The sequence below is a fragment of the Amblyraja radiata genome, chromosome X, assembly GCF_010909765.2.
Source record: "Amblyraja radiata isolate CabotCenter1 chromosome X, sAmbRad1.1.pri, whole genome shotgun sequence".
In the NCBI taxonomy this organism is placed as follows: Eukaryota; Metazoa; Chordata; class Chondrichthyes; order Rajiformes; family Rajidae; genus Amblyraja; species Amblyraja radiata.
The window spans coordinates 8,391,635-8,410,001 of record NC_045999.1 but is presented as its reverse complement, the minus strand read 5'-3'; the positions used below and the strand labels follow the sequence as shown (position 1 = coordinate 8,410,001).

The 18,367-nt window shown below is 46.5% G+C and overlaps 1 long non-coding RNA gene and 1 other non-coding gene across 2 annotated transcripts; both read left to right on the top strand.

Moving 5' to 3' along the window:
- Positions 1 to 10,511: 10,511 nt before the first annotated feature.
- On the top strand, positions 10,512 to 11,907 carry LOC116968254. The gene is made up of 2 exons (XR_004410431.1): positions 10,512 to 10,675; positions 10,902 to 11,907. It is a non-coding gene; the product is annotated as an uncharacterized LOC116968254 (long non-coding RNA).
- Positions 11,908 to 14,866: 2,959 nt separating this feature from the next.
- LOC116968371 lies at positions 14,867 to 14,969 on the top strand. The gene has a single exon (XR_004410462.1). It is a non-coding gene; the product is annotated as a U6 spliceosomal RNA (small nuclear RNA).
- The last annotated feature ends 3,398 nt before the right edge of the window (positions 14,970 to 18,367 follow it).

The following is an 18,367-nucleotide window of genomic DNA, read 5'->3' as shown; positions in this document are numbered from 1 at the left end:
GTCCGTGTGGAGTGTGCACGTTCTCCCTGTAACCGCGTGGGCTACCTCCGGGTGCTCCGGTTTCCTCCCACATCCTAAAGACGTGTGGGTTTGTTGGTTAATTGGCCGTCTGTAAATTGTCCCCAATGCGTAGGGAGTGGAATAACAAAAATGGAATAACATAGAACTACTGTGAACTGGTGATCGATGGTCAGCATGGATTCAGTGGGCTGAAGGGCCTGTTTCCATGCTGTATCTCTAAACCAAAGCCTCCTCTAGTATCTTTGCTCCAAACTAAAAGGAGGATAGGAAGACAGAAGTAAAAGTTCAGAGGTCACTTAAATTGCACGCAGAGGAATGAAATATGGACACAGCAGAGGTGTTGATTGGAATTGTAACCCTGTGATGCTAATGGCAACATGCCCTGACTGAGCACTGGAGCAGTGTATTTAACCAGCGTGTCTGAACATGTACAATGGAATTAGACTGAAGAAGGGTCCCAACCCGAAACGTCAACCATCAATCTTCTCCGGAGATGCTGCCTGCCTTACAAAATTCTTAAGAGGTTGGACAGGCTAGATGCAGGAAGATTGTTCCCGATGTTGGGGAAGTCCAGAACAAGGGGTCACAGTTTAAGGATAAGGGGGAAATCTTTTAGGACCAAGATGAGAAAAACATTTTTCACACAGAGAGTGGTGAATCTCTGGAATTCTCTGCCACAGAAGGTAGTTGAGGCCAGTTCATTGGCTATATTTAAGAGGGAGTTAGATGTGGCCCTTGTGGCTAAAGGGATCAGGGGGTATGGAGAGAAGGCAGGTACAGGATACTGAGTTGGATGATCAGCCATGATCATATTGAATGGCGGTGCAGGCTCGAAGGGCCGAATGGCCTACTCCTGCACCTATTTTCTATGTTTCTATGACCCGCGGAGTTACTCCAGCGCTTTGTGTATTTTAACGTACAGGCCGGATGGCTTGAGATTGATCCTGGGAAGTAGCAGCCCCTTCCCAAATGGACTTGAGCATTTGGACTTAGACACTGCTGTGGTATTGCCCCAACATAGACCGCTGCGATTGGAACATTGGCGTTTCATGAGCAGCCGTTAATGTGCCTGATGTGACGTTTCTTTAATCAGAGGGTGGTGAATCTGTGGGATTCCTCGCCACAGAAGGCTGTGGAGGCCAAATCGATGGATGTTTTTAAGGCAGAGATAGATAGATTCTTGATTAGTACGGGTGTCGGGGGTTATGGGGAGAAGGCAGGAGAATGGGGTTAGGAGGGAGAGATAGATCAGCCATGATTGAATGGTGGAGTAGACTTGATGGGCCGAATGGCCTAATTTGGTTCCTATCACTTATGACCTTGACACTAATACAGAATCCTAGTTGATCAGAAGCGAGTGAACCTGGGAGAGTAAAAATAACCCGGTGTGGAACTCACTTAGTGTTCCACCGCTGCTGCTTCTGAAGATGTAACACTTTCAACTGCAACATTGCGTGTAGCAGTTCTGTATTGAACAGTACTGGCAAAGTGAAAAAATATACAGTGGGAAAGACATCAATAAAGACATGCCTGCACGGTGGGGCAGTGGTAGAGTTGCTGCCTTACAGCACTTACAGCGGCAGAGGCCCGGGTTACATTCTGGCTATGCTTGCTTGTCTGTACGGAGTTTGTACGTTCTCCGCATGTCCTTTGGTTTCCTCTCACACTATGAAGACGTACATGTTTGTAGGTTGATTGGCTTGGTAAAAATATAAAAATTGTCCCTAGTACATGTAGGATAGTGTTAATATGCGGGATCGCTGGTCGATGCGGACTCGGTGGGCCGAAGGGATTGATTCCGTGCTGTACCTCTAAACTAAACTAAACTAAATGATGACCTTTAAGGTTTTGAAATGAGCAATCTGTCATTTTACAATTGGTCATCATGAAAACTGCAGTTCTTTTACTTTTTTCGTTTAACAAGCAGTTTTTATTCAATTAATTGCCGGTACTAAAAAGATTAAAACTGCTCGATTGTGCAGGAAGGAACTGCAGATGCTGGTTTAAACTGAAAATGCAGTAACTCAGAAGGTTAAGAAAGCATACATAGATACATAGAAAATAGGTGCAGGAGTAGGCCTTCGAGCCAGCACTACCATTCAATGTGATCATGGCTGATCATCCACAATTAGTACCCTGTTCCTGCCTTCTCCTCATATCCCTTGATTCCGCTAGCCCGAAGAGCTCTATCTAACTCTCTTTTGAATGCATCCAGTGAATCGGCCTCCACTGCCTTCTGAGGGCAGAGAATTCCACAAATTCACAACTCTCTGGATGAAAAGGTTTTTCCTCATCTCAGTTCTAAATGGCCTACCCAGCATCACTGGAGAGAAGGAATAGGTGACGCTTCGTGTCTCGACCCCTCTTCAGACTGAGAGTCAGGGGAAAGGGAAACAAGATATAGACGGTGATATAAAGATACGTAGAACAAATGAATGAAAGATATGCAAAAAAGTAACAATGATAAAGGAAGAGCTTACAGCGCCAGAGACCCGGGTTCGATCCCGACTGCGGGTGCTGTCTGTACGGAGTTTGTACGTTCTCCCTGTGATCACGTGGGTTTTCTCCGAGATCTTCAGTTTCCTCCCACACTCTAAAGACGCACAGGTTTGTAGGTTATTTGGCTTGGTGTAAATGTAAAAATTGTCCTTAGTGTAGGATAGTGTTAGTATGTGGGGATCGCTGGTCAGCACGGATTCGGTGGGCCGAAGGGCCTGTTTCCGCGCTGTATATCTAAACTAAACTAAAACTAAACTAAGACATGGGCCAGATTCACCCCCCCACCGACTCCAACGATGTTTGGCTGAGATGATTCCTGCAGCCAAAACTCTTTGGCACAGGCATGTGGGTCCCGACCCGAAACGTCACCTAGCCATGTTCTCCACAGATGCTGCCTGTCCCACCGAGTTACTCCAGCAGTTTGTGTCTTACCTCGGCGAAGTCATCATTAACTCGTGCAAGCTTCACATTTTAGACCAGTGACGATTGATACAGTTGGGGGTGGTGAATCATTTGGCTGAGATTGCAGCAGCTCTATATGGTTTTTAACAGGTGACAAAATAGACTTGGTGAGGGAAATGTGAAGATGCTGACATCGTTGCTGAGTGCCATTTACATTAAACACAAGCAGATCAGTCAATCAGTTTGCAGTTTCAGTTCAGTTTTGTTTATTGTCACGTGTACCGAGGTACAGTGAAAAGCTTTTGTTGCGTGCTAACCAGTCAGCGGAAAGACCATACGTGATTACAATTGAGCCATTCACAGTGTACAGAAGTTGGAGAAGTCAATGTTCATACCGCTGGGGTGTAAACTACCCAAGCAAAGTATGAGGTGCTGTTCTTTCAATTTACACTGGGTGGGCCTCACTCTGACAATGGAGGAGGCCCAGGACAGAAAGGTCAGGTTGGGAATGGGAGGGGTAGTTGCTGAGCCACGGGGAGATCAGGTAGGTTAAGACGGACTGAGCGGAGGCGTTCAGCAAAACGATCGCCGAGCCTGCGCTTGGTCTCGCCGATGTAGAGAAGTTGACACCTGGAACAGTGGATACAGTAGATGAGGTTGGAGGAGGTGCAGGTGAACCTATCCCTCACCTGGAAAGACTGTTTGGGTCCTTGGATGGAGTCGAGGGGGGTGGGGGTGAGGGTAAAGGGACAGGTGTTGCATCTCCTGCGGTTGCAGGGGAAAGTAAGGAACTGCAGATGCTGGTTTAAATCCCGCTGAGTTACTCCAGCTTTTTGAGGATTTTACTTTCTCTGGATCTACCCGATTAAATCCTTTCTTGATTCGAAACACTTTGAATGTGCTTGTTGTGGTTAACCGAAATGCGGAGTGGTATAATGTCATTCCTGATAGCCTGGGTCAGGTCAGCCTGACCCAATTCAGGTCTGGTGTCACAGTTTGACTTGGCATAGCATCCTCCGCTTTCCCTTCTGCACCACAACAGCGCCCTCTACTGCCCTGGGGAAATTACACAACTCCCATCTCATATTTCGCTTGTTTAAGAAGAAGCTGCAGATGCTGGAAAATCGAAGGTAGACAAAAATGCTGGAGAATTCAGCGGGTGAGGCAGCATCTATGGAGCGAAGGAAATAGGCAACGTTTCGGAAGGGTTTCGACCCAAACATTGCCTATTTCCTTCACTCCATAGATGCTGCCTCACCCGCTAAGTTTCTCCAGCATTTTTGTCTACCTCATATTTCACTTGTGCAGCTTGCAACCCAGCAGTATGATTATTGATTCCTCTAACTTCAGGTAACCCAGGCATTCCCTCTCTCTCTATCCCTCCACCACCCAAGTCGCACTGTCTTCTGGTTCCCACCCAACAAACATCTAACAATCTCTTATTTACTTTATAATCGTTACTTTTTTGCATATCTTTCATTCATTGTTCTTTATCTCTCTACATCGTCACCTATATATCTCATTTCCCTTATCCCTAACCAGTCTGTAGAAGGGTCTCGACACGAAACGTCACCCATTCCTTCTCCCCAGAGGCGCTGCTGTCCCGCTGAGTTACTCCAGCATTTTATGTCTATCTTCGTTTGAATAATGAAGATACACACAAAAAGTTGGAGTAACTCAGCGGGACAGGCAGCATCTCTGGAGAGGAGGAATGGGCGACGTTTTGGGTCAAGTCCTTTCTTCAGACTGAGAGTTAGGGGAGAGGGAAACAAGAGATATAGACGGTGATATAGAACAAATGAATGAAAGATATGCAAAAAAGTAACAATGATAAAGTAAACAGGCGATTGTTAGCTGAGGGCTAGATGAAAATGAGTTACAGACAATGAGACTCAACAAGCCAACTGAGCTCAGTACAAAGTTTGATTTCTCTAACTTCAAGTAACCCTTGCATTCCCTCGCTCTCCATCCCTCCCCCATCCTAGTTCTCCGACTAGTTTCACTGTCCTCCTGATTAAACTTTACAGGTTGTATGCCCCGTTGTCACCTTCTTCAGCCAACAATGAACCATTCTACATTTTCCTTGATCATCGTCCCCTTTGATCTGTGTTTTCACACCTTACCCTTCCATATCTCTATCTTCGTCTCCTCTCAGTCTGAAGAAAGGTCTCGACCCGAAACGTCGCCTATTTCTTCTCCCCAGAGATGCTGCCTGTCCCGCTGAGTTACTCCAGCAGTTTGTGTCTATCCCACATGGACCGATGCAACTTCCATCTAATCCCAAGGATCCACCATTGCTTTGTGTTGTTAGATAAAGACCATTGCAAAGAGAATTCCTTAAAGCAGCAGGATGAAGATACCATGTACTTTATCCATTATATTTGACGCAGGGTTTTAAATTGAAGAGGTTCTGTCTTTTCCCTACCAACAGTCCCTATCATTTTAGAACTGAGACTCACAACAAAGCAATGGTGAACAATTCTTCATATACATCTATACCCCATCATTGGTGTACCAGCACTCATGCATGCGCACACGCACATATACTCACATATATACATACACACAAACATACACACAAACACGCACACACACATACACTCACATACATACACACATGCACACGTACACTCACATATATATATACACACAAACACACGTACACACACACACACACACATACTCACATACACACACATACACATACACACACACACACACACACTCACACTCACACACACACACACACACACACACACACACACACACACACACACACACACGTACACTCACATACACATGTACACATACACACATTTTAGGTTAGGTTATTGCCATGTGTACCGAGGTACAGTGAACCGTTGTTTTGCGTGCTAACCAGTCAGCGGAAAGACAATGCATGATTACAATTGAGCCATCCAAGGTGTATGGGATGCATTATAAAGGGAATAACATTTAGTGCAAGATAAAGTCCTGTAAAGTCCGATTAAAGATAGTCCGAGGGTCTCCAGTGAGGTGGACGGTAGCTCAGGACCAGTCTATAGTTTTCAACAGGATGGTTCGGTTGCACGATAATAGCTGGAAAGCGACACTCACAGACACACTCACAGACACACTCACAGACACACTCACAGACACACTCACAGACACACTCACAGACACACTCACACTCACACACAGTGGGTGGCATGGTGATGCAGCTGGTAGAGTTGCACCCTCTGACCAAGGCAGCATTCAGGTAAATCTCTTCTGCACCCTCTCCAAAACCTCCACCTCCATCCTGTAATGCAGTGACCAGAATTGCACGCAATACTCTCGGTTTGGCAGGACTAGTAAGATTAACCAAGGGTTTCGGCCCGAAGCGTTGCCCATCTCCTTCGCTCCATAGATGCTGCTGCACCCGCTGAGTTTCTCCAGCTTTTTTGTGTACCTTTGATTTTCCAGCATCTGCAGTTCCTTCGTTAACACTATATTCAATTGCTTTCCCTTTCAAAGTTATACTGGGTGAATTCTAAAAGGTTACACTTTGCATTGATTTGACTTTTACTGCATGAATAAATTGCAGATACTGCTATCGCTGCTCTTTAAAGTCACTTCCAATGGGTGCTGGTCGTTCTTTGCATTTCTGCATCATTGGCCAGTCTTACAGTACTTTGAATCAGATGAAGTCATCTGTAAGTTTAGATGCAGAAAGTTGCTCTGACGTACTTGGAAATTAAATTCTAAAAATAATGGCACTGATAACGTTGTAATGTTTGGGACTTTAATAGCTTGCATCAGCTGGAAGTTTTTCCATAGAGCTAAGGTTTAGGTAGGTATTTTGATTGGTACGGGTGTCAGGGGTTATGGGGAGAAGGCAGGAGAATGGGGTTAGGAGGGAGAGATAGATCAGCCATGATTGAATGGTGGAGAAGAAGTGATGGGCCGAATGGCCCACGTTTGCTTCTACCACATGAACTAATACATGTAGTTAATTCATTAGCTCCGGGCTGAATTATATGGATCATCATCCACTGCCTGCCTCTTTGATTCTTTTGAAATATCTCACAGAATAAAAGTTCTGGGAACTCTCAGCCTCACCTGGATGTGGAGAGGATGTTTGCACTGGTGGGAGAGTCTAGGACCAGAGGTCAGCCTCAGAATTAAAGGGCGCTCTTTTAGGAAGGAGGTGAGGAGGAACTTCTTTAGTCAGAGGGTAGTTAATCTGTGGAACTCATTGTCACAGAGGCTGTGGAGGCCAAGACAGTGGATATTTTTAAGGCAGAGGTAGACAAATTCTTGATTAGAACGGGTGTCAAGGGTTATGAGGAGAAGGCAGGAAAATAGGATAAGGGGGCAGAGATCAGCCATGATTGAATGGCTGAATAGACTCGTTGGGCCGAATGGCCAAATAGCCCTGTCCCACGGTGCGAGTTCATTCCAAGAGCTCTCCCGAGTTAAAAAAAAATCAAACTCGTGGTAAGCACGGAGAATGAACGCAGCGGGTACGTCGGAGCTCGGGGACGTCTCTTAGCGGCTCGTACCGCTAACGGCAGGTACTCGGGAAGACTCGCTAGCGGCAGGTAAGCACGGGAAGACTCGTAAAGATTTTTCAACATGATGAAAAATGTCCACGAGAGCCCCGAGTACCGACGAGTGGCCATTACCGTAAATATCCGAGTTCGAATCAGGGCAAACTCGGGAGAACTCTTGGTATGAACTCGTACAGTGGGACAGGGCTTTAACTCTACTCCTGTAACGTGAACTTGTGACCTCTGGATGAAAACGTTAGCAACACATATTCTTGTATAGGTACATCCGGTCATCCTTGTGCTTGTGGAAACAAGGAACTCCTGATGCTGGTTTACACAAAGGGACACAAGGTGTTGGAGTAACTATCCACGTTCTCCAGAGATGCTGCCTGACCCGCTGAGTTACTCCAGCACTTTGTGCCCATTCTTGCATTTGTTTAATTCATTATTATTTTAAAAAACCTATTGCCTCAATTTAATGAGAAACCATTAACTGAACGAATATTTATAAAGTATTTAGAAGGGCTTAATTGAACCCAAACAACATTGCCTGCTCACTACAGGTTGCCGATGAATAGACTCTTTTGCCTTTGTCGGACAAGTTATGGACTTACTGAGTCAAGATTGTGTTATCAATATGAGCTCTCCCTCTCTGTGACCTTTCCTGCTCTGATCAAACTCTCTGGGCCAGAAGATAGACACAAAATACTGGAGTAACTCAGCGGGTCAGGCAGCATCTCTGGAGCGAAGGAATGGGTGACGTTTCAGGTCGAGACCCTTCTTCGCTAGACTGAGAGTCAGGGGAGAGGGTGACACGGAGATAAGGATGGGTAAGGTGTGAAAATGGGGCATAGCAGGAAGCTATGTCGCATTTTCACACCTTGCCCTTCCTTATCTCTATGTCTCTGATGTTTCAGGTCAGGAGCCTTCTTCAGACCCGACCCAAAATGTCACCTATCCATGTTCTCCAGAGACGCTGTCTGTCCCGCTGAGTTACTCCAGCATTTTGTGTCTATCTCTGGACTAGAATTGGCAGCAATAAAAGGGAGACAGTGAGACTGACCTTGGAAACGATACCGAAGGCAACTGAACCCACCCCAAACACTGGGCACCCATGTACACTAATCCTACACTCATCCCACTTTACTCTCCCTCCCTTCCCTGCGCCTCACACTAATCTCACGCATGCCAGGGGCAATGTACAGCTGCCATTTAATATGCCATTCATACCATCTTTGGAGTGTGGGAGGAAACCGGAGCACCAGAGGAAATCCTGAGGGACCACGTGCAAACTCCACACAGACAGCACCGGAGATCAGGATTGAACATGGGTCGCTGGAGCTGTGAGGCAGTGGTAGGAGGCAGTGAATCAGGGCGACACCTGGTGGCTGGATGTAGATTGTTGATGGAACCCTCAGTTGCTTTATGCTTCAAGTTATAGTCGGTCACCTTGACCACTGTATTTCACAAGCGGAAGATGAGCAGTTAAATAGAGCACTCGATTTAACTGAGCTTTGGTGTGTATGAGGAGAGAGAAGGAAAGAAAGGCATGGGGTGAGATGGGGTTGATTCTTGGAAGGGGTGTGTGTGATGTTTGGTGGACTGTGTGGGGTGGGAGGACCCGTTGCTCCTCCTGTGCAGCAGGTGGCGCTGCACAGGACAAAGGGAGATGTTTTGTATGTAGTTGATCCTGTAGGCAGACAGTGTGCGGGCAGCCATTGTGACTAGTCTTGCTGCCAGCATTGAGTGAAACATTAAAGACTTCTGTTGGGGTGAGATGGAGTTGATTCTTGGAGGGGGTGTGTGACTGGGATAAGTGAGTGCGGGAAGTCATAGTGAGGTGTAGGTGGATCTGGTGGAAAATGGGAGAGGCTGAGAGATGGAAGGAGGTAGTGGGAAGAATGAGTGTAGTTTAGTGTATTATTGTCACGTGTCCCGAGGTACAGTGAAATGCTATTGTTCACGTGTTATCCAGTCAGCAAAAAGACTTCACGCAAATTCAATCAAGCCGTGTACAGTCTTTTCCCCAGGAGAATGGGGTTAGGAGGGAGAGAAAAATCGGCCATAGTTGAATGACGGAGTAGACTTGATGGGCTGAATGGCCTAATTCTGCTCCTATAACTTATGAATACCTATCACCGATCAATATTCTCCAGAGATGCTGCCTGACCTGAGTTACTCCAGCCCTTTGTGTCCTTTTATGTAAACCAGCATCTGCAGTTCCTTGTTTCTACTTTTTTTGAGTGCTTTGCCGATCTTAGTCGCACTAGCTGCTAAGTTATCATACCTTGCTAAAGTCTATCAAAGTTCAAACATTTCCTATATAGTCACCTTTGATGCACCGAGTCTCTTGCCCAGAGTAGAAACATCGAGTAGCAAAGGACATAGTTTTAAGGTGAAGAGGAAAAGATTTAATAGGAATCTGAGGGGTAATTTTCCCCCACAAAGGGTGGTCGGTGTATGGAACGAGTTCCCAGGGAAGGTATGTTTAAGAACGAACTGCAGATGCTGGAAAATCGAACATAGACAAAGCTGCTGGAAAAACTCAGCGGGTGAGGCAGCATCTATGGAGCGAAGGAAATTGACAACGTTTCGGGTCTGAAGAAGGGTTTCGGCCAGAAACGATGCCTATTTCCTTCCCTCCATAGATGCTGCCGCACCCGCTGAGTTTCTCCAGCATTTTTGTCTACCTCCCAGAGAAGGTAGTTGAGATAGGGACTATTTCAATGATTAAGAAACAGTTAGACAGAACTTCTTCTTCTTCTTACGTATGGCGTGCGCAGCCTAAAGTTGGAGGTCAACTTGTTCTATTTGATCTATTTGTTAGTGCACGTCGGGTTGATTGCATTAGTCGAAACATGGCGGACCACGTGAAGGTTGCAATCTCCCACCCCAGTTAGACAGATACATACATCTATGGAGCGAAGGAAATAGGCAACATTTCAGGTCTGAAGAAAGGTTTCGGCCCGAAACGTTGCTTATTTCCTTCGCTCCATAGATGCTGCTGCACCCGCTGAGTTTCTCCAGCATTTTTGTGTACCTACATACATAGGAGAGGTTTGGAAGGATATGGGCCAAAGAATTCCATAGATTCACCATTCTTTGATTAAATAAATTCCTTCTCACCTCCTTCCTGAAGGAACAACCCAGCTGTATTTATTGTGCACTTCGAATAGTGACAAGCAATCGCATGGTACTTACCAAATGTACCACACGTTAGACTGATTCTCATTACATTCAGGGTGTTTGGGAATACCGATAACCCTTGTTATAACGGACGGGAAGGAGGTAGAAGGGGGGAGATCGGTGCCTGTTTTTGCCGACTGTCCGCTATAACTAAAGAGGTTTGCTCCAAGCACTCTGGCTTGTTTTCAAATACAAAGTTCTTTTGAACAGCTAAAAATGTATTTTTGCTACGAAAGATAAAAACATTAGCTTTAGTTTTAAAGCTAAAAATACTAAAGGCAGTTTGTTGCAGGGCAGCACGGTGGCGCAGCGGTAGAGTTGCAGCCTTACAGCGCCGGAGACCCGGGTTCGATCCCGACTGTGGGCACTGTCAGTTCGGAGTTTGTACGTTCTCCCCGTGACCTGCATGGGTTTTCACCGAGATCTTCGGTTTCCTCCCACACTCCAAAGACGTATAGGTTTGTAGGTTAATTGGCTTGGTGTATGTGTAAAATTGTCCCCAGTGTGTGTAGGATAGTCTTAATGTGCGGTCTCGGTGGGCCGAAGGGCCTGTTTCTGCGCTGTGTCTCTAAAACAAAAAAAGAAACTAAAAATATGGTTTAACAGAGTATCATTGCTCAAATGTCTATTGAAGCTATCACCTGCCAATGTCAATGGCCTCCCGCAGTGTAACTAGCAGCCTGTGTTCTTAAAGAGGCAATGTGTCTGATTACTGTGGGGACCGCTATAACCGAAACCCATTATAAAGAGGCCCGTAATAACGAGGGTAGTTTGTATTTAAAAATCGGGTTTAGTGTGGGGGGGAAAAGAAGCATTTCACATTTGTCCAATGTTAGCATTGACCGCTATCTGAACAAAACAACTTTATGTTATATTAATATTGTTTAGAATATTCCTGCTCATATAATTGAAATACAGTGGAACCCCCTTTAAGCAAGCATCATATCAGTAATTTCATTATTTAAAGAATTAAAGAATTAACACATTTCACTGGGGTTTTTGAAATGTTTCACTATTTGGGAGTTTAATTATCAAGGGGAGTTCGGTTATGAAAGAAATTTCATTCAATAAGGAATTTTATTATAAGGTTTCATTGTAAAGCATGCTTCATAATGAAGGGGGTTTTGTTGTAATGGTTTCATTATAAAGAAGTTTGGTTTTCAATGTATTGGCTATGTTAATAATTGTGGTACTTAAAGTGCACATCCCTCGAACTCAAGTCTTTTCATATTCACATCACTGTGTATCACACTAAGAGGAAAGAAATAAAACATTGTCCAACTGAAAATGGGTTTTTCTTTTAGTCAAAATGGAAGCGAGCGAACTTAACTTCACTAGGGTGTATGCTGTTGAAAATATGATGCTCAAAATGGTTCTTGGCATGTCTTCCAACTCAGTCTAATCTTCAAGGATCAGTCTGAAGAAGGGTTTCGACCCGAAACGTTGCCTATTTCCTTCGCTCCACAGATGCTGCCTCACCCGCTGAGTTTCTCCAGCATTTTTGTCTACCTTCAAGGTTCAATTGCCATCTTTGTGTCTCACCCTCTCCACTGCCCGTGTTGGGTCTTCTAAAGGTAGAACATAGAACAGTGTGGGTGGCACAGTGGCGCAGCGGTGGAGATATTGCCTTACGTGCCAGAGATTCTGACTACGGGTGTAGGTAAAGACTACCTCCTCCTGATTACGGCCAGTGCCTTCTCTCAGGCACAGTGGTGCAGCGGTAGAGTTGCTGCCTTACAGCACAAGAGACCCGGGTTCGATCCTGACTACAGGTGCCGTCTGTACGGAGTTTGTACGTTCTCCCTGTGACCACGTGGGTTTTCTCCAGGTGCTCCAGTTTCCTCCCACATCCTAAAGACATGCAGGTTTGTAAGTATATTGGCTTCTGTAAATTGTCCCTAGTGTACAGCATAGAACTAGTGTATGGGCGATCGATGGCCAGTGTGTATTCTGTGGGCCAATGGGCCTGTTTCCACAATGTATCTATAAAAACTAAAGCCAAGTTCCACAAGAACAGGACTTCCTGCCCACAGTGCCAGTACTGAACGTGATGCCACGACTGATCCCATCTGCTGCACACGGACCTTATCTCTCCATTTCCTGCATATCCAGGTGCCTATCCAAAAGACTCTAAAAATGCCACCTATCGTATCTGCCTCCACAACCACCCCTGGCAATAGACAATAGGTGCAGGAGTAGGCCCTTCGAGCCAGCACCCCCATTCACTGTGTTCATGGCTGATCATCCACAATCAGTACCCCGTTCCTGCCTTCTCCCCATATCCCCTGACTCCGCTATTTTTAAGAGCCCTATCTAGCTCTCTCTTGAAAGCATCCAGAGAACTGGCAGAGAATTCCACAGACTCCAGCTCTCTGTGAGAAAAAGTGTTTCCTCGTCTCCATTCAAAATGGCTTACCCCTTATTCTTAAACCGTACGGTGACCATATCAGGCAAGTCCCAGGCTGTCACAGGCCTGCAGCCCTCCTTCACACTATTTCTATACACTTTGTACATAGAAACATAGAAAATAGGTGCAGGAGTAGGCCATTCGGCCCTTCGAGCCTGCACTGCCATTCAATATGATCATGGCTGATCATCCAACTCAGTATCCTGAACCTGCCTTCTCTCCATACCCCCTGATCCCTTTAGCTACAAGGGCCACATCTAACTCCCTCTTAAATATAGTCAATGAACTGGCCTCAACTACCTTCTGTGGCAGAGAGTTCCAGAGATTTACCACTCTCTGTGTAAAAAATGTTTTTCTCATCTCGGTCCTAAAGGATTTCCCCCTTATCCTTAAACTGTGACCCCTGGTTCTGGACTCCCCCAACACGGGACCATGTTTCCTGCCTCCAGTGTGTCCAAACCCTTAACAATCTTATATGTTTCAATAAGATACCCTCTCATCCTTCGAAACTCCAGAGTGTACAAGCCTAGCCGCTCCATTCTCTCTGCATATGACAGTCCTGCCATTCCCCGTTCCTGCCTTCTAAACCATATCCCTTGACTTTAAGATCTTTAGATAGATTAGATTAGATATAATTTATTGCCACACAGCCAGGCTGGTGGAAATTTGGGTTGTCTGCAGCGATACAATAATAAAGAACACACAACCACAATAAAACTGTAACACAAACATCCACCACATCATCACTGTGGTGGAAGGCACAACATTTGGCCAGTCCTCCTCCATTTCCCCCCCGTGGTCAGGACCAGAGTCCAGAGTCAGTCCAGGATCGGCTCTTCCTCACCGGAGACCGCGGCTTTAAGTTGTTGTAGGCCGCAGGCCGGCGGTCAAGATTTAAAGTCTCCGCCGCAGCCAGAAGCACCGTAGACTGCAGGGCCGGCGGTCGAAGCTCCCCTCCAGGGGTGATGGTAAGTCCATGCCGGCCCTGCGGTAGAAGTCGGCCGCGGGCCGGCAGTGACGGCTTCTTCTTCCCCCGGGTCCCCCACGAGGGATCCCGGGCTGTAGACGCCGCACCAGCTGGAGCTCTGCAGACCGCGGCTTCAGGCTGCGACTTCAGGCTGCCGGCTGCCCCGGGCCAGCGAAACGGAGCGCTCCCCTCCAGCGAGCCCCAGCGAGGGCTCACCCGCTCCACGCCGAGAGTCCATGCTGCGCCCGCCGCTGAAGCCCCGGGCGCGTCTCCAGGAAAGGCCGCGTCGATCCTTGATGTTAGGCCACGGGGGAGGCGACCTGGAAAAACTCGCCTCTCCATGGAGGAGGCGACCGAAGCGGTTTCCCCCTCACCCCCCACATAAAACACACAAAGAAACATTAAATACAGACTTTAAAACATACTAAAAAAATAAAAAAAGGTTGAAAAAGGTTAAGAGCTCTAACTCTCTCTTGAAAGCATAACAATGGCTCGTTCTTGACATACACCCATTAGTACTCCCAGTGAGAGGGGCGGCTGGGTGGCCCAGTAGTAGAGTTGCTGCCTTACAGAGCCGGTGACCCGGGTTCGATCCTGACCACGGGTGCTGTCTGTACTGAGTTTGTACGTTCTCCCCGTGACCTGCGTGGGTTTTCTCCGGATGCTCCGGCTTCCTTCCTCACTCCAAAGATGTGCAGGTTTGTAAGTTAATTGTCCCTCGTGTGTGTAGGATAGTGCTAGTGTATGGGATGGACCCGGTGGGCCGAAGGGCCTGTTTCCATGCTGTATCTCTAAAGTCATATCTACCTGGAACAAATACAAACAGTCAACCACATAAAACCACCATAACAGGCGGGGTGAGATTATCATAGATAGGTTTACAAGCTAATATACTAAAATTGGAACAATACTGGGAAAACGAGCATGGAACCTATGCAAGGAAGACGCACTCATTCATGAAACAAACCCTGGTTAGGTGCTATGTACCCCTTCCATCAGTAGGTGGAGGTATTGAGCTGACTACATGTTATTGGGAATCCTTGTGGGCCTGTCCCAGTTAGGCGATTTTTCAGGCGACTGTTAAGTTGCCAGCAGTCACCTGAAAAACCGGCAACTGGAATGGCGACTGTCAGAGTGGAACACACATGCACACACAGCTTACTTCACCAGCCCGTTACGCAGGCGGGGGACAGGGCAAGCGGGGGGGAGCGCTGTCTGAGTGAAATTCATGCGGTGCAAAGCCAAGTTGATACAGACACACACAGCGATGAACAGGAAGGTTGGCGCTGTAATTAAGACGGTGAAAGCACAGTGTACGGTAAGTCCTTTAAAAGAGGGGGGGGGGGGGAGGGGGTGGAGAATGAGTGGAGGCAACATTTAAGAAGCCAGAGATACACGGCTGTGAAGCTCGGCAGACATTTAACATTACCGGTCGGTTATCCTTGGTTCTGAAAACTACTGCTGATGTTTTTTTTCCCAATGAGCCAATGAAATTCACCGGTCAGCGCCGGCTACAACCTACGAGAACCTTCGACCTCCTGGCGACCCACCCACGGCACGAGAATTCTCGCTACTCTCCATGGCGGCTTCATTCCAGTCGGCGCTAATTTTTCAATATTCGACCATAATGAGGCCGCGACTAGTTCCCAGAATGCGGGAACTCCTCACGACCATGAAGGCGACTCCCCGAAGCGAAACCACCCGCGAACATGTGGCGACTGCATCGTCTCCTGCGGTCACCCATAGGTTTTAGTATAGATTACCATTTTATGTTTATTGTCACGTGTATCGAGGTACAGTGAAACGCTTTTTGTTGCGTGCTATCCAGTCTAGTTTAGAAATACAGCGTGGAAACAGGCCCTTCAGCCCAACGGTTCCGCGCTGACCAGCATCACCCCATACACTGGTTCTCCCGGTTGCCAAACACTTTAATTCCCCTTCCCATTCCCACACTGACCTTTCAGTCCTGGGCCTCCTCCATTGTCAGAGTGAGGCCCAACGCAAATTGGAGGAACAGCATCTCATATTTCCAGGTCTTTCCAGGTGCGGCAGAGGTTCACCTGCACCTCCTCCAACCTCATCTATTGCATCCGCTGCTCTAGATGTCAGCTGCTCTACATCGGTGAGACCAAGCGTAGGCTTGGCGATCGCTTCGCCGAACAACTCCGCTCGGTTTGCAATAACCAACCTGATCTCCCGGTGGCTCAGCTCCTCAACTCCCCCTCCCATTCCGAATCCGACCTTTCTGTCCTGGGCCTCCTCCATGGCCAGAGTGAGGACCACCGTAAATTGGAGGAGCAGCAACTCATATTTCGCTTGGGCAGTTTGCACCCCAGCGGTATGAACATTGACTTCACAATTACAGGTAGTCCTTACTTTCTCCTCCCCTTCTCAGCTCCACCTCTTCTTTTCTTCTTTTCTTCTTCCCGCCTCCCCCCCCCCCCCCCCCCCCCTCACATCAGTCTGCAGAAGGGTTTCGACCCGGAACGTTGCCTATTTCCTTTGCTCCATAGATGCTGCCTCACCCGCTGAGTTTCACCAGGATTTTTGTCTACCTTCGATTTTCCAGCATTTGCAGTTCCTTCTTAAGCATCTCATATTTCATTTTGGCAGCTTCCAAGCCAGTGGTATTAATATTGATTTCTCTATTTTCAAGTAACCATTACATCCCCTCCCTCTCCATCCCTCCCCCACCCAAGTCGTACCAGCTTCAAAGTTGTCTCGTTGAGTCTCATTGTCAGTAGCTCATTTTCACCCAGCCCACAGCTAACAACGGCCTGTTTCCTTTATCATCATTACTTTTTTGCAGATCTTTCATTCATTTGTTCTACATCTCTCTACATCACCCTCTATATCTCTCGTTTCCCTTTCCCCGACTCAGCCTGAAGAAGGGTCTCGACCCGAAACGTCACCCATTCCTTTTCTCCTGTCCCGCTGAGTTACTCCAGCATTTTTGTGTTTGTCTTCGGTTTAAACCAGCACTTGCAGTTCCTTCCTGCACATTGAGCCACTGATACCCAACAGACTTTTGTGGAAATTCACCACAACTCTTCAAAATAAGCTTCAATTTATTTGCAGTGATTGTTGTTCACAAAGACCAGATAATATAAACAATTTTCAGCAGACTTAAAATAGTAATGGCACATTTTAGCAGCTTGATAATAAGTTATTTATACTTGAGAGAAAGGACTTAAGTAGGCGGTTCCCATTCAATGTTTTAGAATTTGAAGTCATATTTTTCTCTGAATGTTTGAGGGGAAATTCACAGACTGAAGGAGTTTGGGAGATCATATTTAATATTCCGAAGCGATCAACAGAAATGGCTAAAGAAGTAAATGCAGAGTCTTTTATCCAGTAAGGGAATCAAGGAGAGAGGATGAAGGTGCGGGGGGAATGATTTAATAGGAATCTTACGGGGCAACTTCTTTACAGGGCCTTGGTACAGGGTCATGGTGAGACCACACCTCAGAGTATTGCGTACAGTTTTGGTCCCCTAATCTGAGGAAAGACATCCTTGCCATAGAGGGAGTACAGAGAAGGTTCACCAGACTGATTCCTGGGATGGCAGGACTTTCATATGAAGAAAGACTGGATAGACTCGGCTTGTACTCGCTAGAATTTAGAAGATTGAGGAGGGATCTTATAGAAACTTACAAAATTCTTAAGGGGTTGGACAGGCTAGATACAGGAAGATTGTTCACGATGTTGGGGAAGTCCAGAACAAGGGACGAATGAAACAGTTTAAGGATAAGGGGGAAGTCTTTTAGGACCGAGATGAATTTTTTTTTTCACACATAGTGGTGAATCTGTGGAATTCTCTGCCACAGAAAGTTCACTGGCTATATTTAAGAGGGAGTTAGATGTGGCTAAAGGGATCAGGGGGTATGGAGAGAAGGCAGGTACAGGATACTGAGATGGTTAATCAGCCATGATCATATTGAATGGCGGTGCAGGCTGGAAGGGCCGAATAGCCAACTCCTGCACCTATTTTCTATGTTTCTATGTTTACACTATGTATGGAACGAGCTGCCAGATGATATAGTTGAGGCAGGTACTAAAACAGCATTTAAAAGACACTTGGACAGGTACATGGATAGGAAAGGTTTATTATATAGGCCAAATGCAAGCATGTGCAGCTGGAATTCTTAAGGGATTGGACAAGCTCGATGCAGGAGAAATGTTCCCCATGTTGGGGGAGTCCAGAACCAGGGGTCACAGATTAAGAATAAGGGTGTCAGCCATTTATGAGTGAGATGAGGATAAACTTTTTCAACCAGAGAGTTGTGAATCTGTGGAATTCTCTGCCATGGAAGGCAGTGGAGGCCAATTCACTAGATGTTTTCAAGAGAGAGTTAGATTTAGCTCTTCGGGCTA